Source organism: Oncorhynchus tshawytscha, linkage group LG31 (assembly GCF_018296145.1).
Source record: "Oncorhynchus tshawytscha isolate Ot180627B linkage group LG31, Otsh_v2.0, whole genome shotgun sequence".
NCBI lineage: Eukaryota > Metazoa > Chordata > Actinopteri > Salmoniformes > Salmonidae > Oncorhynchus > Oncorhynchus tshawytscha.
In genome coordinates this window covers 9,387,591-9,412,830 of record NC_056459.1, presented here as the reverse complement: position 1 = coordinate 9,412,830, position 25,240 = coordinate 9,387,591, and the positions used below count along the sequence as shown (strand labels likewise).

General features: G+C 42.2%; 1 protein-coding gene across 4 annotated transcripts in view; it reads left to right on the top strand.

Moving 5' to 3' along the window:
• LOC112229768 (semaphorin-6D) overlaps positions 1-25,240 on the top strand; it is a 137,390-nt gene that overhangs the window by 10,874 nt on the left and 101,276 nt on the right. For all 4 annotated transcript variants that reach the window (XM_024395793.2, XM_024395794.2, XM_024395791.2 and 1 more), the window contains one exon: positions 15,235-15,397. The gene's annotated coding sequence lies outside the window, so the exon portion shown is untranslated. The remainder of the gene's footprint in view (positions 1-15,234; positions 15,398-25,240) is intronic.

The window sequence follows — 25,240 nt, the reverse complement described above, 5'->3', positions numbered from 1 at the left end:
CATAGATTGTAATGGACACATATGATGTGTATAAAATACTTTTTGGAAGGTTGTACTGATTTATGATGAGCCAATGCTAAGCAAAATGCCAGCTATTCATGGCACCATGTTTTTTGACGTCATACAATGCACTCTGGTTGTCGTCTGTCAGACCAAAGATATAACAAAATGAGGTATATAACAAAATGAGGTAAAGGGGATGGTTCACCCGATTTACTTAGTTACAATCTATCATTACTCAGGGTTTCCAGTTTAGACACCCCTTTCCAGGTGTTTTATTTTTATTTAACTTATAAACTTTCCTGTGTTTGCCACCCATTTATAGGTAAATCCCCCGTAATATTAATATTTACTGCGTCATATACCCCCACGATAACTTCCCCCATTTCTATCCCCTATGCACTTGAAATCCTCAACAAACCCCCTTAAAATGGTTTCACCCAAATCTGGCAACGCTGTTTAGCTTTCTCTCTACGGTTAGGCTAGGCAATAGGCTTGTATTTGGGGTGATGATCTGTGAGGTGATAACATTTTATTTGCTTTGTGATTTATCAAACTGTAAACGACTTGTCATGTCATGTGCTCTGGTCCTGGTATACACTGTAACAAGTACATTGAAGATTTGTAATATGCTGAAAAGTGGCCAAACTAACTATTTTCTGGGCAATAGGTGCAACCAACTTTGACTTTGTTTATTTGCATCTTATAGTGAATGGCATTCTGGGATTAGGGAGTTTTTGCTTGTCAAACAACTCTCCTTCCGTGGCCTCCAACTGCTCTTAAACACAAGTAAAACTAAATGCATGCTATTCAATCGATCACTGCCCGCACCTGCTCACCCGTCCAGCATCACTACCCTGGACGGTTCTGACTTCGAATATGTAGACAACTACAAATACCTAGGTGTCTGGTTAGACTGTAGACTCTCTTTCCAGACTCACATAAAGCATCTCCAATCCAAAATTAAATCTAGAATTGGCTTCCTATATCGCAACAAACCATCCTTCACTCATGCTGCCAAACATACCCTCGTAAAACTGACCATCCTACCGATCCTCGACTTCGGTGATGTCATCTATAAAATAGCCTCAAACACTCTACTCAACAAACTGGATGCAGTCTATCACAGTGTCATCCGTTTTGTCACCAAAGCCCCATACACTACCCACCATTGCGACCTGTACGCTCTCGTTGGCTGGCCCTCGCTTCATACTTGTCGCCAAACCCACTGGCTACAGGTTATCTACAAGTCTCTGCTAGGTAAAGTCAGCTCACTGGTCACCATAGCAGCACCCACCCATAGCACGCGCTCCAGCAGGTATATCTCACTGGTCACCCCCAAAGCCAATTCCTCCTTTGGTCGTCTTTCCTTCCAGTTCTCTGCTGCCCATGACTGGAACGAATTGCAAAAATCTCTGAAGCTGGAGACTCACATCTCCCTCACTAGCTTTAAGCACAAGCTGTCAGAGCAGCTTACAGATCACTGCACCTGTACATAGCCCATCTGTAAACAGCCCATCTATCTACCTACCTCATCCCCATACTGGTATTTATTTATTTATTTTTGCTCCTTTGCACCCCAGTATCTATCTGCACATTCATCTTCTGCCGATCTACCATTTCAGTGTTTAATTGCTATATTGTAATTACTTCGCCACCATGGCCTATTTATTTCCTTAACTTACCTCATTTGCACTCACTGTATATATACTTTTTGTTTTCTTTTGTTCTACTGTATTATTGACTGTATGTTTTGTTTATTCCATGTGTAACTCTGTGTTGTTGTATGTGTCGAATTGCTACGCTTTATCTTGGCCAGGTCACAGTTGCAAATGAGAACTTGTTCTCAACTAGCCTAACTGGTTAAATAAAGGTGAAATAAAAATAAAAAACATAAACAAACATGGCTGCCATCATAAAGCATTTAGCTGCTGTTAGCTTAGCTGACACACACTTATTTTCTAAACAATATTACATTTCTCCCTTGGGCTCATAAGAGCTGTGGTACATTGTAAACAAGTCTAGCTGTTAGGTCGCCAATGTTTGGATTTTTTTCCCCCTCTCTCGGCGCAGCCTGTTATTTAGATTGGTTTATGAAATGAGTTTGGTTGTGGAAGTTCCGTGTGATGCTTAGATGATGACGTTCACATTTATCTTTTACAATAAAAGGTGAGATTGTGGAATAAAGTTGTGAAGACATTTATTTCCCATCAGAACAAAACATTGTTTAGATGCTTTTCAGACAACAATGCTGTTTGTTGCATCATACAGTGCATCCGGGAAATATTCAGAACCACATTTTCACATTTTGTTATGTTCCAGCCTTATTGTAAAATGGATTAAATAGTTTTCCCCCCTCATCAATCTACACAAAATACCCCATAATGACAAAGCAAAAACAGGTTTTTAGAAATATGCAGCATTTACAGCCTCAAGTCTTCTTGGGTATGACGTTGCAAGTTTGGCACACCTGTATTTGAGTTTCTCCCATTCTTCTCTGCAGTTCCCCTCAAGCTCTGTCAGGTTGGATGGGGAGCGTCACTGCCCATCAAGTCCGGGCCCTGGCTGGGCATTCAGAGACTACTCCCAATGTCACTCCTGTGTTGTCTTTGCTGTGTGCTAATTGTCGTTGTCCTGTTGGAAGGTGAACCTTCCCCCAGTCTGAGGTCCTGTGCGCCCTGGAGCAAGTTTTCATCAAGGATCTGTCTGTACTTTGCTCCGTTCATCTTTCCTAACTAGTCTCTCAGTCTGCCACCACCATGCTTCACCATAGGGAAGGTGCCAGGTTTCCTCCAGACGTGACGCTTGGCATTCAGGCCAAAGAGTTCAGTCTTGGTTTCATCAGACCAAGAATCTTGTTTCTCCTGGTCTGAGAGTCCTTTAGGTGCCTTTTGGCAAACTCCAAGCAGGCTGTTATGTGCCTTTTTACAGAGGAGTGGCTTCCGCCTGGCCACTCTACCATAAAGGCCTGATTGGCGAAGTGCTGCAGAGATGGTTGTCCTTCTGGAAGGTTCTCCCATCTCCACAGAGGATGTCTTTCTTTCAGAGCTCCGATCAGGTCCTTGGTCACTTCTCTGACCGAGCCCTTCTCCCCCGATTGCTCAGTTTGGCCGGGCGGACAGTTCTAGGAAGAATCTTGGTGCTTCCAAACTTCTTCCATTTAAGAATGATGGAGACCACTGTGTTCTTGGGGACCTTCAATGCTGCAGACATTTTTTGGTAGCCTTCCCCAGATCTGTGCCTTGACACAATCCTGTCTCAGAGTTCTACAGACAATTCCTTCAACCTCATGGCTTGGTTTTTGCTCTGACATGCACTGTCAACTGTGGGCCCTTATATAGACATGCATGTGCCTTTCCAAATCATGTCCAATCAATTTACTCCAATCAAGTTGTAGAAACATCTCAAGGATGATCAATGGAAACAGGATTCACCCAAGCTCAATTTCGAGTCTCATAGCAAAGGGTCTGAATACATATGTAAATAAGCTATTTCGAAAAACCTGTTTTCGCATTGTCATTATGGGGTATTGTGTGTAGATTGATTGATATTTAATCCATTTTAGAAGAAGGATGTAACATAACAAAATGTGGAAAAGGTCAAAGGGTCTGAATACTTTCTGAATGCACTGCACGTTCTGTTTCTACTGTTCGAATCACATATTTGCGATGGTACGCTGCAGGGACTACTCAACAATGACCACAAATATGTGATCGTATGTGTCAAAGGGTTAGTTGTCAACACATGCCCTCCATACAAGGTAGGCCATCATTGTAAAAAATAATTTGTTCATTAACTGAGTTGCCTGACTTGCCAGCTTATTTGCTTTGCTCCTTTTAAAAACCGGCTGACTTTTAAAGCCAGGGACAGGTTTAAATTATAAATAAGGTTCAAAGGGGCTTCGGGGTGCTTGTGCCAAATGATCTCTACTTTTATTCACTTAATGATAGTGTATCTCTTTTCTGCTTCATTGATTAGCTGTTGGCAAATAAAATGGCTGAAGAGTCATTTCTGCGACTGGCCTGCTTCAAAGGGAGATCGGGGGTAGCTAAATCAGTTTTACGGTTGATGGTGTCTGCTGATATGCAGCACAGAGACTGTTTTATGAGCTTTATTGGTGAGGCGCGGAGATAACACAAGTCATTGCGTGGAGGAAGGCCTATTCTGTAGGGGGAGTTTTGCGGATGCAGGCTTGCCAGTTTTTATCAACTTCTTGCTTCTTTCGTGCTCTCTTTTTTCCTCTGTCTTGCTCCTACTGTTTTTTTTTTGTTGCCTCATTGCTTGTTTGCTCACTTGCTTGCTTGAAGTTGAAGTGCAGGTGCTGACAAACACAACATTCAAACTCCTTAGCACAAGCGTTCCAGGAATGTGAAAGTAGAAGCAAGCAAAGTGGGGTGAAGGGAGGGGGGATTTTTATTTTAAGAAAGATCCCGCGGAATTCCTTAGTGTTCAGAAAGAGGGGGGGGAGGGGGGGAGAGAGAGAGAGAAAAGCCGTGCTGAGGAAAGATTGAGAGGCCACGGACGCTCAAGATCTTTAACTTTGTCCCAGTCTGATGAGGATTGAGAAAAGTCCAAAAAAGGAGAAGAAAGAGCTCTCCAAAATGTACAGCTGGAAGCTGTCTCTTCCAAGCACTTAAAACGTTGCAGAAACAACGCCTTTTTGCAACACATGGAGCTTAGTGGAAAAGATGGTCTCTGTAAGTGTTCCAAGGCCTCTCTATGGCAATTAATGGAACAATAATTACAGTAGCGCGGTTAGACAACAGAGAAATTTGACTTTGTCAGAATACACACAACAGATGATTTGGTGTGGTTAAATTGCCAGCTGATGCCATTAAAAAAAAGAAATCTGTAATCAGGTTGAGAGATGAAATGAGGCATAAAATGGAAGGAGCCAGAGATTGGATTTCTGCACTTCAGAGCTGTTCAATGGGTTTCATATTCATTTATTGCTCCCCTATCTCCTCAATCCCTACCAGCATGTGTTGCACATGACTCCCATTATTCCTAAAGGTCCTCAATTACCTCTTGTGTACAAATAGTTTACACCAGGACCTAGCCTAGATGTTTAATTCACTGATCCACATTCAGTCTATCTGGCTTTGGCAAACAATGGCGTCACCAGTAAGAGATGGAACGGCAGTTGACAGCCTGGCGACTGGAAGGAGGACAGGAAGCAGGTGACAAAGATGGAGTGTTCCATGTCCTCTTCTCGCTCTCTCTCTTCCTCCACCCTTTCTGTCTAACTCATGCTGGACCAGAACCAAACATCTGGTTTGTGTCTTAGGACTTGGTGGCGGGGACTTAGTATATGAGGAGAGAGGGGTTTGACTGGTGTTCGGGCTTCGGTTTGGGAAAGGGGTTATGTTTAAACCTGGGAGTGTGTGAAGGGGACAGAGGGTCAAAGGGTGCAGAGGTTGCAATGCGGTTGAAACACTGCCTGTACCCAAACCTCGCCTCCTAATGAGGGAGAGCTCTGATGGAGGAAGATAACTGGCGATGTTGCTAACTCTGGATTATAAGGATTGTAAACATCATTGCCACTCTTTCACCTGAAGCAGCTTGTAGGTCTCAAAGACCAATAGTGCATTTTATCTGGCTGGAGTTATATTGAGCAGTTTTAAGTGTGTGTGTGTGTGTGAGTGATTCACTTTGTTTTTGTCTTTCCTAAAACAGTGCATCCAGAATAAACTCTCACCTTTTGCTAAAATGTTGCCCTCTGACCAAAAGTGGCATGTGGCACCTTTAATAAAATGGCTCGTCTTTAAAATTGTATTTAGGTGCATCCAGGAAATCATTTGAGCAAGGAGATATACCTCACACCCACATCACAAGGGGCAGTAAAAAGGCCATAAAAACAAACTACCCTTGGGAATAGGGAAATGCAACAGGCAATCAAACTTTAAATCAAATCTAATTTTATTAGTCACATGCGCCGAATACAACTGGTGTAGTAGACCTTACAGTGAAATGTTTACTTACGAGCCCCTAATCAACAATGCAGTTAAAAAAATACAGATCAGAATAAGAGATAAAAGTAACGACTTTACTCATTAGGTGACTGCCCTTTGAAGTGTCAAGGTAGGTATGGGAGTTACAATGTGGGGTTTATCCACATCGGCCATTGTCATGTTTCATTTGTTTACGTCAAAACGTTAAAAATTAAGTAAAAAGGTCTTGATGGAAATATAAAAATATAAACACAACATGTAAAGTGTTGATCCTATCTTTTATTTGAGATCATGAAACATCACAAATGTTCCATATGCACAAAAAGCTTATTTCTCTCAATGTGTGTACACATTGGTTTACATCCCTGTTAGTGATAATTTCTCCTTTACCAAGATAATCCATCCACCTGACTGGTGTGGTATATCAAGAAGATGATTAAACAGCATGATCGTTGCAGAGGTGCACCTTGTGCTGGGGACAATAAAAGGCCACTCTAAAATGTGCAGTTTTGTCACACAACACAATGCCACAGATGTCTCAAGTTTTGAGGGCGTGTGCAATTGACATGCTGACTGTAGGAATGTCCACCAGAGCTATTGCCAGATAATTTAATGCTAATTTCTCTACCATAAGCTGCCTCCAATGTCATTTTAGAGAATTTGGCAGTACGTTCAACCGGCAACCGCAGATCTTGTGTAACCACGCCAGCCCACATCCGGCTTCTTCACCTGCAGGATCGTCTGAGACCAGCCACCCGGAGAGCTGATGAAACTGTGGGTTTGCACAACCGATGAATTTCTGCACAAACTGTCAGAAACCGTCTCAGGGAAGCTCATCTGCGTGCTCGTCGTCTTCAACGGGGTCTTGACCTGACTGCAATTCAGCATTGTAACCGACTTCAGTATGCAAATAGTCACCTTCGATGGCCACTGGCACGCTGGAGAAGTGTGCTCTTAACGGATGAATCCGGGTTTCAACTGTACCCAAGTGGCGCATCGGTCTAAGGCACTGCATCTCACTGTGCAATAGGCATCACTACAGTCCCTGGTTCAATTCCAGGCTGTATCACATCCGGCTGTAATTGGGAGTCCCATAGGGCGTCGCACAATTGGCCCAGCGTCATCCGGGTTTGGCCAGGGTAGGCCGTCATTGTAAATAAGAATTTGTTCTTATTTAACTGACTTTCCTAGTTAAATAAAGGTTAAATAAATAAAAAATTATGGCAGACAGCGTGGGCGTTGTGTGGGTGAGCGGTTAGCTGATGTCAATGTTGTGAACAGAGTGCCCCATGGTGGGATTATAGTATGGGCAGGCATAAACTACGGACAACAAACACATTTTATTGATGGCAATTTTAATGCACAGAGATACAGTGACGAAATCCTGAGGCCCATTGTCATGCCATTCATCCCCCACCACCACCTCATGTTTCAGTATGATAATGACGGTCCCATGTTGCAAGGATCTGTACACAATTCCTGGAAGCTGAAAATGTCCCAGCTCTTCTATGGCCTGCATTCTCACCAGACATGCCACCCATTGAGCATGTTTAGGATGCGCTGAATTGACGTGTACGACAGACAGTATGTTCCAGTTCCTGCCAATATCCAGCAACTTCGCACAGCCATTAAAGAGTGGGATAACATTCCACAGGCCACGGTCAACAGCTTGTTTAACTCTATGCGAAGGAGATGTCACTCACTGCATGAGGCACACCAGATGCTGACTGGTTTTCTGATCCACACCCCTACGTTTTTTAAGGTAGCTGTGACCAACAGATGCATATCTGTATTCCCATTTTGTGAAATCCATAGATTAGGGCCTAATAAATGTATTTCAATTGACTGATTTTCTTATATGAACTATAAACTTAGTAAAATCTTTGAAATTGTTGTATGTTGCATTTATATTTTTGTTCAGTGTAATTAGCCTATTGAATTGCAACAGAATAAACTTATAAATAAATTGTTGTCGAAGTAGGCCTAAATCCACTCCACTAAGAAAGAGGTTGTGTCACTGGAACCAATCATTTTGCCTGGCTGTAGTGAAAACGGTGGTCCAAATCATGTCTCCATCCTTCCATTCACGGAGAGTAATGTTCTTAATTAACAGTTAGCACTAATGTCTTCCTCTTTCCATATACTCGGCTGTTCCGAGTCACTGGGATAGATATTGGGTTAGCAGAGCTTTCATTTCCCTGCCAGTATGAAAATCAATGTTCAGCAGGCCCAGTTTCTTTAAGGCCTAGATTAGCATGATAATGTCAGAGTAGTGGGAGTAACTAATCAGATTCTCGTAGTGCTCGTGCAGCTATTATCATACGAAACACACCATTAGTGGGAATGGTATTCTGCCAATCCCTCACCATTCAATTATTTTAACTAGTTTCTTGGAAAGACGTATCAGAAATGGAACAGTGCGGGGTAAGCAGAGATGGACTGCCTTAAACCGCTATATGATGTTACCTGCTGTGTTTTTCTATTACTCTGAACATCTATTGAGGCTGATCGCTTAAGAGCATGTGGAGTGGGGCTGGGCTCATGTTTGTCTGACTCTGAAGTAGACTGAAATGAGTCTGTTTTGGCCTTATATGAACCAGAATGGACAATACTCTAAAGTGCATTTCAAACATTTTGGTACAGTTTCTGACCTAAACTATACAAGTAGCTCAACAATGCTATTCCCAGTTTGCTGCATGTCAAAACAATTATTAGCTAGCCAGGCTCTTGATCCTGGAGGGGATTCCCTTCTGTTACTAAGTGAATGCATGATTTTTGAAGAAGCTAGCCACTTAGCTAGATAGCTAACTAGCTACTAAATTAGGAAACCAAACCAAATGTTTACATTTATATTTTAGAAGATTCTCTTAACCATGATTGCTCTTGTAAGTCGCTCTGGATATAAGTGCCTTGCTCAAGGGCACATCGTTCGATTTTTCACCTGGTCGGCTCTGGGATTCGTTCCAGCAACCTTTCAGTAACTGGCTTGCTAGGCTACCTGCCCGCCATGCACAGCATTTAACACATCTTAAACAGTTAATTTAAGAGTTATAAATATCTAGCTGTGAATTCCATACTTTAATTCGATCGCCTAGCACATGCTGCACAACAGTGAGTGACTCACAAGGCTCCCTTCTCTCATAGTTGTGTGCATGTAAACAAACACCATGTGACGCGTGACTGGGGACTACGGTAAGATTCATAATAATGTGATAGCTGAAATGAGGAACGCAATGTTCTTTATCTCTGAAGATATTACAAAAGTTGACAGCAGGTATTTACTTAAAGTACTTACATGTATTGTAATTATTTTTTTATTTTTTACTTCAAATATTATTGGCGGTTTTGAAAAACGATCTCGTGGCTTTTTCCAAATACCCCGGTATATGGTATATATCTTTATTTACCCAGTTTATGAATAGAGATGTACCATACAAAATCAAATATTACCATTGTAGTTTTGAAATTGGATTTGTAAAAAGTCATATTTATTGAATGATTGTATAATTGATTCATTAATGCATAACTGTCAAAAATAATGTGGCATAGAAACGTTCAAATCGAATGATATTGAACTTAAAAGATGCCCAACGATTGAACAGAGCAGTAGCTGTGTTTATCTGTCTGGATCAAATGCCATTCTGTGACTGGCTAATATGCCTCATTTTTTTCATTGTTGTATCGTGATGGTATAAAACATAGTGATACTAAACCTGGTATCGGTGTTAGTCAAAATTCTGCTATCGTGACAACGCTAGTTCCTATGGGTCCCATTTCTGTCTGGAGGCTCTGTCAGGCCCATAAGTCAACTGTGTGGGTGTATCGTTGGACCAGCTACTGATTTGCCCTGACGTCTCTCTCACTCGCTCCTTTTCTACCGCTCTCTTTCTGCTTCTCTCGCTCCCTCTCTCTCGCACACACTATCTTAGGGCATACCTAGGTCAACTCTTGTCTAGGCCAGGGGGGTTGGCATGTTGAAAATCTGAAGAGCCTCTCGATATCTCTAGTCAGGTAGTAGATTGGACTGGTGGTGAGAGAGGTGGATTGTTCACATGAAGCAGGGCAATGCAGTTCATTATCTCACAATTCTTTGGGAAGGGGTAAGAAGTATCTGCCGAAAACAAGCTGCTTTGCCCTGAAGCACTTCAGTCCTTCGGTCAAGCATGGTCAAAGCAATGCATCTCTCTCTCTTTTCTCTCTCGCTCTCGCTTAAATTCTAATTCAATATGCTTTATATATGACTGACAAGGTCAATGTTGCCAAAAGCGAAGTGATATACATAACAATTTGATGAATAGAAGCTATAATAATACATAAATAAATATATACAGTACCAGTCAAAAGTTTGGACACACCTACTCATTCCAGAGTTTCTCATTATTTGTACTATTATTCTACATTGTAGACTAATAGTGAAGACATCAAAACTATGAAATAACATATGTGGAATCATGTGGTAACCAAAAAAGTGTTAAACATATCAATATATTTTATATTTGAGATTCTTTAAAGTAGGCACCCTTTGCCTTAATGACGGCTTTGCACGCTCTTGGCATTCTCTCAACCAGTTCCAGGTTTATTTTAATGTTCATGAAATAATTAGCCATTTTATATTTGGCTTTGTAATCAGAATCTTCAAGTATTTAATTAAAAAGGTTTGTCAAAGACTTTCAAACCTGGTCCACAGAAATCTTGAAATGATTCTTCACTGTTCTGTTATTTTAGACTGTAATCCCACCCATTGTTGAACATGCTTTTTTGGCAAACATCTGACTAGTCCTAGAGTGTTATGAGTAGGCAATTCGGTCACAACACAGATCTGAAATGTTCTTCAACCCTCGACCTGCTTGGCTGACCTCCTGCCCAGTCTGCCCACAGCAAAACATGCTTTGGTCTTATAGCGAGGGAGGAGTGATCGGGTTTTGAGATTTAATCACATTTTTTGTTTTCTGTGGTGATCTGAACCACAATGGGCACACTTAGGACCCAGAACAAGGGCCGGATTCAGTTAAACTAGAAACGTCCTGCCCCAGGCTAATTCCCAATGACAGATCCTTTGTTGATGGGCTAGCTACTTTAGGAGGGAAACAAGAAACCCCCTATTGACAAGGTAACAAGCCATGACAGGAGAAATTGTTTCTTTGGAAAAGGGTTTAAATTGACCCAGGAACAGATTTAAGGGGAAAAACAAGGATTTTGGGGTAGTGGAAGTAGGTTTCCTAAAGTCATGACAATAGCTCATTTCTCCTGCTAATGGTTTGCTGTGTCTCCCCTTAACCTCTAAAACTGGGGGAGAGTTGAGTTTGAGGTTAGTTCAACTGTTAGCACAGAACACACGGGCATGGTTTTGATAAATCTCAGCTGAGCTCAAAGGCTCTGGTTTGTGTCTTGGGGCACAGGTTGCCAAGCTCTACTGTTCAGGGAGAACACGCTCAGCTGCCCGCACCCTTCTCAGTACAATTTTTTTTTAATCATCTCTCTCTGTACTCTACCACTTTGGTTATTCAGGCTGTGGTGTTTTCTGATTGCAGAGGATGTATTTTGGCCTCCACAACTTCCCAGCAGCTTTCCATTTAGATCGCATACCAACCAATGGGCTCATTTTCAAAGGCCTGACGTATAGACCCCCTACTAGTGGCATTTATCTGAAGCATGGCACCACCCTGAACAATGATGACACTATCAGTGTTCAGAATGCCCTTTTCCAACATTTCCTCTATGTAGGAAGAGACCATGACATATTGGCTGGCTTCAACGCTTAACCACCGTGGGTTGGGGCCAACCGCCTGATATCCAAGTCTGGCTGGGGTGCCCTGCTCAGAGAATGATTTCCCCTTGCGCTCAGTAAGTGTGTTGTGTTGAGCTGCGTTCGAGGGAGAGGAAAAAAAACTCCCCAAGCAGCTGTGCTGAAAGCCTGTGCTAAACACAATCAGGAAGTCGACGGGGGAGGCAGCGTGTTTTTGGCAGGGCGATGGCAAGCGCCACGGCACATTTGATAGACCCTCTGGAAACGTCAAACGTGGGCGGCCCTGCCCCCCTGACACCAGATGGCAGTCAGTTGCATTCCACTTGGCCCGGGCTGTGCATGGAATAGGCCTCTGTCTTTCTGTGTATTGTTAACTAGCGACGGTTTAGCCAGGAAAAGCAGCCCATGCTGTATAAAACAGATCTGGTTCACTTTGGAAAGACATAGTCGGTTGGATTCCAGCACAAAGGTATCTGATCCAAAAGACACACTGACCTGCCGATTGCCCCAATTCCCCCTCATTCTCTTCAGAACATGAAGACGTTCTGCCTTTTTGGCTGATATGTAGCTGTGATCCTGGGGGGGGCTACTCTCAATATAGGAACTAGTGGTCTGCGGGTCAGCTGTTTGTGCATCCGCACCCGCCTGCAATTGCTAATAACCCATCCGCAACCTCCTGACTGTATGTGATAAAGTGGAAATCTGAGGCCCGTACCCAACCTACAAATATAGAAAATGCGCTATAGGCTATAGTCAAAGACTGCAGAATTTTTGGGACAGTGTGCATTTTTTGTTGTTGCCTGATTTAGATATGTTTCTGCTTATAATTTCTGAAGTTTTGGTAAGGATATTTGTTAGCCAACCTGTTGACAATTAAATGCATGTAGCTTCTCTTTTATCATTATATGTTTCCCTAAAATACTTTTTTTTAACAGAATAATGTAATAGATCGATTGAATGCTTCCATCTATAGTAGTTGACATCGGTAAAGTTTTCTATGTCATCTTTCACGGAGCAAATACGTTTAGGGACTGGGGAGAAAATACAATTAAAAAAACAGGAAAGATTTGCTGTGCAACCAGGTTGACCGGTTGTGAAGGAAAAGAAAGCTGCGAAAACAACCCAAGGCGTTTCTGATAAGATGCATATTTTATGTGGTTGAAATACTGTCAGCTTTTATGATAAAGACAGCACCTTTGAGCATTGCATTCTCTCAAGATGCAGAAAGAAAGAAATCATATTTCTCCAGTCCTGTTCTTGTCCAAGTTTTACCTACATTTGGTGTATAATTGTACTGCAAGAAATGCTTAATTCTGTAGGGATTAATATTACAGCTATGTGAGAGGTTATAAATCTACAGTCAGTGCCCAGATTTCAGTTTCCATTGAACCCATCTAAGTAGTAGGCTACAGTTCCCATCACGTGTCATAGGCCTATTGTATTTGAAGTCTCATCTTGTGACTGTCAAATGTGTATTGCGCCTCACAGTCATCACACATCACACACGATTCGCTGTGTAGGCTATTTGGTGCACGTAGAGTCAAACCCTACATTTTTAGGTTTATGTACTAATACCAGATTGCCTAAAATAATGGAAGAAAAATCTTAATGTAGCCTATATAAATTACACAAGAATTATACATTGATGGATTTTTTTAAGGTATTGTTTCTCTTTCTTCAACCTGCCCGCCCGCCAGCCACCCTTTCCGTCATTCAGCAACACAATATTTAATGACTCTAAACCCGTCCGCCACCCAGATACGTCCGCCCCAGGGATTATGGGTTATGAGTCAACCCGCACATCACTAATAGGAACTCATTCACCTACATCTTTGCAACAGACCTAATGCAATCCATGAAGGGCCGAACTGACAGAAAAAAACAAGACAGGGAGTCCATTCAGGGGCAGAATTTCCCACTTCTGAGCTCAGTGTTTACCTGGACTATGGTTCCTTTTTAGTAGGACGATGGTAAAAGTGACCGCTGCTGGGCTGGTATATAAACAACCTTGGAGGAATCTGACTCCGCTACAGGGCTACTGAAAACCTCTCAACTACTTCTCTGATAGAGTTCAGTGTGTCAAATCGGAGGGCCTGTTCTCCGGACCTCTGGCAGTCTCTATGGGGGTGCCACAGGGTTCAATCCTCGGGCCGACTCTCTTCTCTGTATACATCAATGATATTGCTCTTGCTGCTGGTTATTGATTCTCTGGTACACCTCTACGCAGATGACACCATTCTGTATACTTTTGGTCCTTCTTTGGACACTGTGTTAACTAACCTTCAGACAAGCTTCAATGCCATACAACTCTCCTTCCGTGGCCTCCAACTGCTCTTAAACGCAAGTAAAACTAAATGCATGCTTTTCAACCAATCACTGCCCGCACCTGCTCGCCCATCCAGCATCACTACTCTGGACGGTTCTGACTTAGAATACGTGGACAACTACAAATACCTAGGTGTCCGGTTAGACTGTAAACTCTCCTTCCAGACTCACATTAAGCATCTCCAATCCAAAATTAAATTTAGAATTGCCTTCCTATATTGCAACAAAGCATCCTTCACTCATGCTGCCAAACATACCCTCGTAAAACTGACCATTCTACCGATCCTCGACTTCAGTGATATCATTTATGAAATAGCCTCCAACACGCTACTCAACAAACTGGATGCAGTCTATCACAGTGCCATCCGTTTTGTCAGCAAATTCCCATACACTACCCACCATTGCGACCGGTACGCTCTCGTTGGTTGGCCTTCGCTTCATACTCGTCGCCAAACCCACTGGCTACAGGTTATCTACAAGTCTCTGCTAGGTAAAGCCCCGCCTTATCTCAGCTCACTGATCACCATGGCAGCACCCACTTGTAGCACTCACTCCAGCAGTTATAACTCACTGGTCACCCCCAAAGCCAATTCCTCCTTTGGTCATCTTTTCTTCCAGTTCTCTGCTGCCAATGACTGGAACGAACTGCAAAAATCTCTAAAGCTAGAGACTCATATCTCCCTCACTAGTTTTAAGCACCAGCTGTCAGAGCAGCTCACAGATCACTGCACCTGTACATAGATGGGCTGTTTACAGATGGGCGATCTACCTACCTCATCCCCATACAGTATTTATTTATCTTGCTCCTTTGCACCCCAAAGGAGCATCATCTGCACATCTACCATTCCAGTGTTTAATTGCTATATTGTAATTACTTCGCCACCATGGCCTATTTATTGCCTTAACTCCCCCTTTTTTTAACCTCATTTGCACTCACTGTATATAGACTTTTTGTTTTCTTTTGTTCTACTGTATTATTGACTATGTTTTGTTTATTCCATGTGTAACTCTGTGTTGTTGTATGTGTCGAATTGCTATGCTTTATCTTGGCCAGGTCGCAGTTGCAAATGAGAACTAGCCTACCTGGTTAAATAAAGGTGAAATAAAAAAATTAATGAGTTAGGATAAGGATAAATGTGGAGGTGCCGCCTCTTGGCATGCTCAAGCACTCTCTAATGCTCGCTCTGTTTTCTTTACTTTTGTTCCTCACAGGTAGTCAGTCAGTTGGGAGGAAGAATTCAGCCCATACCTCTTAAATTCAGAACCCTTCAGAATCCTGTTCTGTCCTCTGATTTGGGATTCCTACTGGATGTTCACTCTGTACCGATTGGCGCATCGAATCCCACTGCCGTTGTTGGACGATTCAGAAGCTGAGGTAAGTAATTCTTTGTCCTTGAAGGAATAGAGAATGACAGCGAGAATGCTAATGTGACATAGTGAAGTAAATCCGAGGAGACACTGAAAAAATAGACCTACTAGTGGAGACTTGAGGCTTACTGTACTTTTAGAGTCCTCTGTGGGGTTTCTTTGTACAAATGTGCCCTGTGGCAGCCAGATTAATCGGTCCAAGTACGAAGCTGGCCTATTTGTTTGATGCGTCCACCCAATAACTTGTGTTTTGAGAAAAATGCTTGTCTCAACAAGCCTCTTTTCTCCTGTAATTGGGTTGAACTTGTGCTGCATCTCTGAGGTTGCCTCAGGGTGCAACGAGGATCTCATGGGAAAGGCTCTGACCTGTTTTGAGTAAGAGCATTGGAACACATCCAGCAACATTTGTTGTTTAAGCAAGGGACCCTTATCTAGGGCATCGGATTTCGAATCAAATTTTTTTGCACATTTTTGTTTTTCTGCTGTCAGGCCATTTTCCTGATGTGAACCGTGTTAGCCATGAGTGTGGTCGCATCAAGTCAAGCAGCAATTCCCATTTTGCAACCATAAACTGTTCCAAATCTGTTACGGGTCGTTCATTTTCAATAACTTTGACCGCACCCCTTTAGATTTGAACGAAACCTTCCATATGTTTGCCCTTAATGGAAGTGGTCAGACAGTTACTTTTTGGACCTGAATGCCAAAACATTTCGGAGATAGAGGTACTCAAAGTTGAGCCATTTAGCATACCCTACCCTACCATGAGACATCCATGTCTTCGTCACTGGAAAATATAAATGGTTCAGTAGGGCTGGTATTGGTATTGATGCATGGATCGGTTTGGGTTTTTACTTTACCTTCTATAACGGTATTTGAGTGTTTGGTTTGTTAAACGTGATAGGCTGTGTTTAATGTCCATTTTAATAGTTTACTTCGCTTCTTGAGTCATCTCTCCGCTTTCTCTCCATGCCGCTTTCAACCAACCTAGCCCCGCCCCCTGTTCCTCTAGGATCGCATTTGTTGTTCCTCTACCACGAGACACTTGAGTTCAGTCTGCATGGTCAGTGCAGCACATGCATCAATTTTTTATTTTTTATTTCACCTTTATTTAACCAGGTAGGCTAGTTGAGAACAAGTTCTCATTTGCAACTGCGACCTGGCGATGCTGTTTTCTCTTTGCTTCTTATTATAAATCCACTTGTGTTCTATAATTGCACTATTAGTTTGTTTCTTACATCTGCAAACAGCTGGTTTTTATTTTCTTACCAAGTTGGGCCTAAATCGTGTTAGTAATACTAATCACTAGTTAATTGGCTAGCTAATAAATGTACTAAATCAGAGCAAACATAATTAGCTATACAGCTTCATAACACCAGTGATGGCGTAGACCTAGATCAGCATGTCGTTTGTGCAACAGTATCTTCAGAATCAAAGAGGAATACATGAAGCATGAATATGAAAGCTACATGAAGTAGCTAAGAGAGAACATTCGATGTACCCAAAGATTATAGGGTCCCCTATGAAACACTTATCAACACTTTGGTTCTTACGCTGTCACAACTATTCCCTGGCATTTTAATTCCTTATCATGTCAAACAGCTGTATATCTAATTAGGTTTGCTCTGATCCAGTACATTTATTAGCTAGCGATTTAGGCCCAACTTGATAAGAAAATAAAAACTAGCTGTGCCCGCTATTAAATTCTAACTATAGAATTAGAATAATCATTCTATATGACTCCAACAGTTCACCCAATTGTTTTGCTGTAAATCGCAAGTCAAATTGCAATTACAATATTTGGTTAAAAATATGGCCTAGATTGTTTGCCAATACCTTGTGCAGACCTATGTGGCAGTGTGGAAATGCTTTTAAATAAGTGCAGAAATGGATGAAAATGCTGAGAAATGACTTTTGGTTGAAGTTGAACATCTAGAATGAAGGAAGACCCATTGAAATCACTGAGAATGTATTTATCACCCTCGAGTCACACACTACTCATTAAGAATTTTTAAAATTTGTATTATTAAAAAACGTCAAATACCGTCCATTTTTGTTTAAATAATGTGATATATCGGAGTTTACGCGCATTTAGAAAGGAATTATTATTATTTGTCTCACTTTTTATTTAAAAAAGTATTTGCAAGGCATTATTAAATAGTTTGACAACCCTGTTAAATGATATCACCCAACCCTACGGTTAAGTTATAAATAATTTAACAGGGTTGTCAAACTATTTAATAATGTCTTGCAAATACTTTTTTAAATAAAAAGTGAGGGAAAAAATGATCCTTTCTAAATACGCGGATTCTCCAATGTTTTTCATTTTCGCATATGTTGTAGTTTAGACCCTATTTTACATAATCTGATGTGTTTGTGTTGTGCAATCATAGAAATATAATTCATAGAATGGACATATCCATTCAGACCACTGCAATTTAGCGGGTACATCTTTTACATGTTAATTTAACTGAATTGTTCACTTTCAGTTACTCCACAAAGATGGCTGCTGGTCCACCCACCGTCAAATGTCAATTTAAATGGGAATGTCTATTGTATTATCAATATTTCTATGATTTTAATAGGAAGATTGACAGTATAATTTTAAACAACTGATGTTCCCGTTTGTCAACATTCTCTGGTGTGTGATCCTCAAACCATCTATGTGCTACCATTTGAAAGAGAGTACATTTATCAGCCAAAACATGACACCCACCCTACCCTGTTTTCAATAGCATGCTCTCTCTTAACCAGGCTGTATCACATCCGGCCGTGATTGGAAGTTCCATAGGACGGTGCAGGTTTGTCCGGGATAGGCCATCATTGTAAATAAGAATTTGTTCTTAACTGACTTAGTTAAATTAAATAAAAGCCTAGTTAAATAAAAATACAATTAACTGATGGTGGGCACAACATAAAAACCTCAGAAGATGTCAAATTGGGTCTAAACTACAACATATGCAAAAATACTGAATAGTTTACGAGTTAAGAAAATGTACATTGAAGGTAAAAAAAAAGAAAGATAATTTTTATTAAAACACTTTTTTAAAGAAAGTTTGACAACCCTGTTTGTGTCAGGTTCGTCATAGTTTGGAGACCAAGGCGCAGCATGATTTGAATACATTCTTCTTTAATGAAAGAAAGAACACTTAAACAAACTATACAAAACAACAAACGTGACGCTACATAACAAGAGCGCTGAAACAGGCAACTACATAGCCATATTCTTTAGGTATTTTGTGGGTTATTGTCTATCTAAATATGGTCCCCAAATCAGAGACAACGATAAACAGCTGCCTCTGATTGAGAACCAATCCAGGCAACCATCGACATAAACCCCATAAACATACAAAAACCCTAGACAGGGTAAAAACACATATAGCACCCTCGTCACAACCTGACCTAACCAAAATAATAAAGAAAACAAAGATAACTAAGGTCAGGGCGTGACAGTTTGTAAGCGTTTAAATTACATCGATCTCAACCGTTTATATTTTCCAATGATGAAGACATGGATGTCTCATGGTAGGATAGGGTGTGCGAAATGGCTCAACTTTGAGCACCTCTATCTCCTAAATGTTTTGGCATTTGGGTCCAAAAAGTTACTTTCTGACTACTTCTATCATCGGCAAATATTTATAGAAGCTTTCATTGAAATCAAAAGGGGTGAGGTTAAAAAGTGATTGAAATCAAATGGAACGTCCCTTACTGCAAACCTTTTAGGTTGAAATCAGATTATTCCGAATGTACGAAATGTAGAATGTAGGCCTAATTGCTGTACACCTTATGATGATGGTTAAATAACATAGGAACCAAAGTGTCAGGGACCTTTTTAACGGATTCCTGTGAATCTAACTTGCCTAACTAGATGTCTTTTAGACCCATTATTTGTGCCGTTCTGTAGATGTTCTCTTTTCTAGCAGCTCCACAGGTAATGCTCCATTTCCTCATTTCCTCTCACAGATGAAAGGGCTGAAGCATTGTGGCTTTATGCTGTGGAGCCATTATCGTCTGGAACCATTACTGTCAATCGCTGCTGCCTATTTTACAGTTATTAGCACAAAATGTTCCTTTCTCCATGTGCATTACTTTCCTAGTGGGATTTGGATGACTGCACACTTTAGTGAATTTCAGGTTTACCTCAGATACTCTACATCATTTTAGCGACAACTCAGGACAAACAAAATAGTCTGATATTTTACATTTCAGGTAAAGGTATTCATAAAATTGAATACATGAAATTGAATAGATTGCAGGCTTTAAGTGCCATATCTATTGGCCTGTAGGTCAATATAGTGCTATCTTTTGTGCTTCAGATGCATTTTTATAGGGGAAGGCATACCTAAGAACATGCTGCTGATATCACAGCTTAGAGACTGACAGAGGAAGGTGGTGATTGGGGGACCAATGACTGTCTCTATAGACAAATCGATGGACAAAACCATCGATCACGTGACACTATTCATTCCTGCGTGACGACTCAACGGCGCATTGCAGCCAAATGAAGTCGAGTTTGTGGTACCATGATTGTCTTCAGATTTTTTTTTTTTTTTATTTTTACACGAAGATTGACCACAAAGATCGCAATTTTTCCATTCACTATAATGGGGATCCTGTTACCTGCTAACAATGCCTGCGGTACCGTGGTCGGTCTTGAACTGCCGTGGCTTCAATGAGAGGGGAAGTCATCCTCCCTTGGGGGGGGCAGTTCAAATCCATTGACCTTTGACCTCCTGTCGCTAATTTAGTCTCCCCTTCTGCTCAGCTCCTAGCTTTCGTAACGGACAAACAGGGAGTGGTGGATTAAGGGGGGTACGCTTTGTTGATATTTTCAGACTAGTCATATCCATCAAAAATGTGGGGGTGAAAAGCTAGCCCTGCCCGCTGTGAGCTAATCTGATTTAGCGGGGTCGCGGGAAGAAGGGGAGACGTGGGAGAGGGGAGGCGCAGAGGGAGAGGCGTCAGCTGCATAATTGGGGTGAGTTGATGCACACAGGGAAACAGAGACGAACGCTGCTAAGCCTTTTGAACTCCAGTCAGGGGTAGATAGGCCTAATACGCCTCGGTTAGACGGCCATTTTGACCATTACTGAGTGGAGATAGAAGAAACCATTAACCTCACTTCAGAACTGAGATGTGTTGTTGCTTGTGATTCTTCAAATGTCAGTCAACTTATGTCACTCCACAACTCTTTCATTATGGCTTTTTGCACATGAAGTGCATCCTTGTTATTTATTTTCCAAGACTTTTGAAGGGTGTCCATTGAGTGACTAGTTGATAATATACAAAATAGTATTTGTGGTGGAAATGCAACACAGAATCCTTCTGTTGTTTCTCTCAGAAATGACTGTTGTGTTTAGATGGGTTGGAAGTATAATTGAGGTAATGTCGGGGAGAGCCTTAGGGTCCATGGCAACAAGCCTCCTACCATGTCATGTGACCTCTCACCTGTGTGAAAAAGGGCTTTGGGGAATTGTGAACCACAGGGTGGGGAGTCAGAGAGGACATTACACTTATTATAATGTTGCATGGGTTTAACCGCAAGTAGTCAAGTTGTTTCCGGTGTACCTTCTCATACTTCCATATCAATCTACCATTCCTATTTGGTAAAAGTATATGTATTATCAGGGGAAGCCATCAACTGCCCATTGTCTCCATGTTGTTTTCTCCAAACCTTTTGAAAGCACATGGTGGGTAAAGGCCTGATCTAAAAGTCTTTAATGGTGGAAGTCAGGTAGAGGAGGGGGTTAAGCTGACAGGTCTGGCTCCCTGGGCGGGGCTTGACTTGAGGAAGGGGGAGATAGAAGCTTGAGCTGCTCAGTCCAGTTGTCAGGGTGGGTCTACTTCTGTCTGTGGATTAAACCGGATCAGATCAGTGCCCCCCTGTAAAGTGCTCTAAGCCCCACCTCCTTGAGCCCAGAACGGCAGATGGACTGTTGCCATGTGAAGGTATTTCCCCTAATTTAAACAGGCACTGTCAAGTTGTGGTGGCATAGACAATGGGGTGATGGTGTACTTGTCCTGGGTTGGCTTGATTTTAGCCTCACTTGGAGACTGCCCTGTTTGGTGGCATTAAGAGAGTGGGCTAGGGAGGGATACACATGTTCTGAGGTATAGATGAAGGTCAAAGGTATGTGACCAGTTTGAGGGTGTTCCAGACAGTTGGGTTCGGGTGAACCTTACACTTTTGAACACCTTGTTTTTTTGGGGGGCAAGTGAAAGAAGGCAAACAAGTCTTTGATCCCCCTACAAACCATTTTTAGGAAGCGTTCTCCATTCCTTAAAGCTAGAGCCCTTGATATTAAACGTCAAGGGATTTTTAAATCTATTGGGGGGGGGATTGGCAAACATTGGCAGTAGAATGGCCTTACTGAAAAGCTCATTGACTTTCAATGTGGCACCGTCTTAGAATGTTCATCAAGTTTCTGCCCTGCTAGAGTGCTGTTATTGTGAAATGGAAACGTCTAGGAGCTACAATGGCTCAGCCACAAAGTCGTAAGCCACACAAGCTCACAGAACAAAACCGCTGAGTGCTGAAGCACGTAGCGTGTAAAAATCGTCTGTCCTCTGTTGCAACTCTCACTCCCGAGTTTCAAACTGCCTCTGGAAGAAACGTCAGCACGAGAACTGTTCGTCGGGAGCGTCATGAAATGGGTTTCCATGGCCGGGCAGCCACACACAAGCCTAAGATCACCATGCGGAATGCCAAGCGATGGCTGGAGTGTTGTAAAGCTCGCCGCCATTGGACTCCGGAGCACTGAAAACACGTTTGGGGAAGGCCCTTTCTTGTTTCAGCATGAAAATGCTCCCGTGCACAAAGCGAGTTCAATTAAGAAATGGTTTGTCGAGATCGGTGTGCAGGAACTTGACTGGGCTGCACAGAGCCCTGACCTAAACCCCATCAAACACCTTTAGGATGAATTGGAATGCCGACAGCGAGCCAGGCCTCATCAACCAACATCAGTGCCCGACCTCACTAATTATTTTGTGGCTGAATGGAAGCGAGTCACCGCAGTAATGTTCCAACATCTAGTGGAAGCCTTCCCAGAAGAGTGGAGGCTGTTATCGCAGCAAACGCAGACCAACTCCATATTAATGCCCATGTTTTTTTAATGAGATGTTCAACGAGCAGGTGTCCACATACTTTTGGTTATGTAGTGTATTTCTAAAAGACTTCAAAAATACCACAGTCTTTTCTGGCTTTTACACCTTCAAGTACGCTTCCCATTTAATCCTGTGTCACGTACCTGTGCGTCCTTTAGCGATTCAGTAGTTTCTAGTTGGTAGTTCTTTATGTGCCATGGCAAAGTATAGTCTATGGCTCTTAGCGTCGTACAGTACACATCACCGTTTTATGCCCGATACTGTATCAAGCACCAGATAGTGCTAGCTAGAACTTTTCCCTCTCCAAACGTAGCCTAGCCCTTCTTGATCCTGTGAACCTTAGAGGATATGTATTTTTTTTACTTTGGAGTTTTGGGATGACATTTTGACAGTGCAGAAAACAGCACAGATATGAAACTGCACATGTTGCATTCATTCATTCAACAAAAAAAACCTCAGTTGTTCAACCTGTAAGCTTTTACCCGATTCTTTTGGATTGTGCTATGAGCTTGAACCAATATCCATCTCATCAGACTCCTCAGGCATCTCAAGTTTCCCTGGTTTGCCAAGGCAATGCACCATGACCTCTAACCTATAGTCCTTGCAGCCTCACCATCCTTATTCGCCCTGCAGGGTTTTCCCAGACATTTGACATTAGTTCTGGTAGTGTTCTCCTCCAATCAAGTAGAGCATGACTGATACAAGATGATGCGCTGATTGACGTCACCAGCGTAACTTATTGTGCAACCCTTTTTTTTATGTATCCCTTTTTGAGCTACAATATCCTCCGGGAATCTCTGCACTGACACCTGATACAGTGCCATCTCTGCCAAGATGTGCCAAGAGTCACTCTCATGGTTAAAACGTACCAGCAGTGCACTGGCTAAGGCAACGCCTATCCAATATTTACACTCTGCAATTAACATGATTGGATAAGCATGTTTGGATCATGGCACAAAATGGCTGACCTCCGAACCTTGACTCGTGAATATACATTTTTCGCTCTTGAACATTGCCCAATGCCCACACAAGAAATATCATGGGTCTGCCGAGTGGCTGAATTTGATAAAGCTTTTCAATTTAGCATATGCAAATTACACAACATTAAGCAGTTGACAAAGACAAATTTTGACTTCCAAGATTTCCAAGAAAAGCGGGTTCAAGGACAGCCCTACTCTATTACCTGATCTCAGACCTGGACTGAGAAATGGACTGAATTATAACGATACAGTTAACTTTTTTAATATTAATGTGCACCATTGTTATTTTTTGATTTTACACTTAAAACTACTACTACTACTTTGAATGTTGTAGCTATCCATTGTCCCATTAACAATCACCCATATTTGCCAACTTATTTCATTTCAAACTTCAGATTTCTCTAGTAAGACCCTAAAGGTTATTTATCATAATGAACGATATCAGTAAAAGGTCCACGATAAGTGGTTGGTTTGATCGATGTCGATCATTTCCGGTTTATCAGCTCATCTCTACGAGGAAGTGCAGTTGTTTGAGGGATGACTGAGCAGTGAGGACCAGTGAAAGTGTGTGGTCTGTGTGTGCATGGGAATGATATGAGTGTGTGTGGTGTGGTTACGGTAGTTTGTTAGGCCACGAGTACACGCTCGCACGAATGCACACATGCGCGCACATACACAGTGCCCAACAAAAACTAGGCTATAGCCCAATCACCTCCAGGGGAAGAAATAAATAATCAAATGTTAATTACTGGAATGAGTCTGAGAACCAATCATAACGACCCCTAGCCGTTGGGTCAGCTACCTCCTCCCGCCCTCCTCCTCCCACCCACATCACATCCCTCCTCCAACGGTCTCTCCGTGTGAAACCGGCACAAACGCTAACCAAATATGGCCATCCATCCTAGCCTGCCTCTGCAGCTGTGTCCCTGAGCTGTGACTAAAATCTTCCGAAGTCTCTATGCTACGATGAGACTGCGAAGAGGCACCTTTAGCCTTCCCTCACAGGGGCTGCTTCATGAACACTTAAAAAGCACTTAAGAACTTAAGAAACAAAGCTTCAAAATAAAAACTCCCAACAGAGATAGCTAAGCTGGCAAAAGTTGCTGTGCTTTGAACACAACAGAGAGCCATCAAAAGCTTTCTGCTGAGGCTCCCTACCAAGCACCCTAAATGTATTCTTCAGCAGAATCAGTACCCTCTCTTCTTCCTTATATAGGGGATCATTGGGAAAACTGTTGATTTGCTGCAGGCTTCCAGGGACAGCTTTTCAAACAGATAAGGGCCGTCCAGATACCCAGAAACCCCCTCTCTTGTGTTTCAGAGGACCAGGGTAAAGAACAAACAAAAAGCAGATGGTAAACAACAAACATACAGCTCTATTGTTTGTTTGTGGGGTTTTCTCCAGTTTCGGTCGACCAGAAATGACCATTTCTGGAGCCACTATAGTCCTTCCTCTTTTCTGTTGGGTATTTCTGGATACATGTTCTCCACCCTCATCTATTGCCAACCGACTTGACTCAAGTCAAGTTACAGCCTGCATCCTATGTCTCCGAGTTCTAAGTGGAGCCACTGTTGTGGGACAGGGGCTTCAAATAGACTCTGGGTAAAATGCTAGTTTAGCGCAGTGCGCTTTCCTTTCATGTGGCCTGGGGGCTGCCAGGCACTGTGACGTTTTTGTATTATTCATATGTGTCCCTTCAGGATGACTGTCAATAATTAATGCAAGGGGGGTTAACAGCATTTTGGGTGTCCTTGGTGGCAGGCAGCTT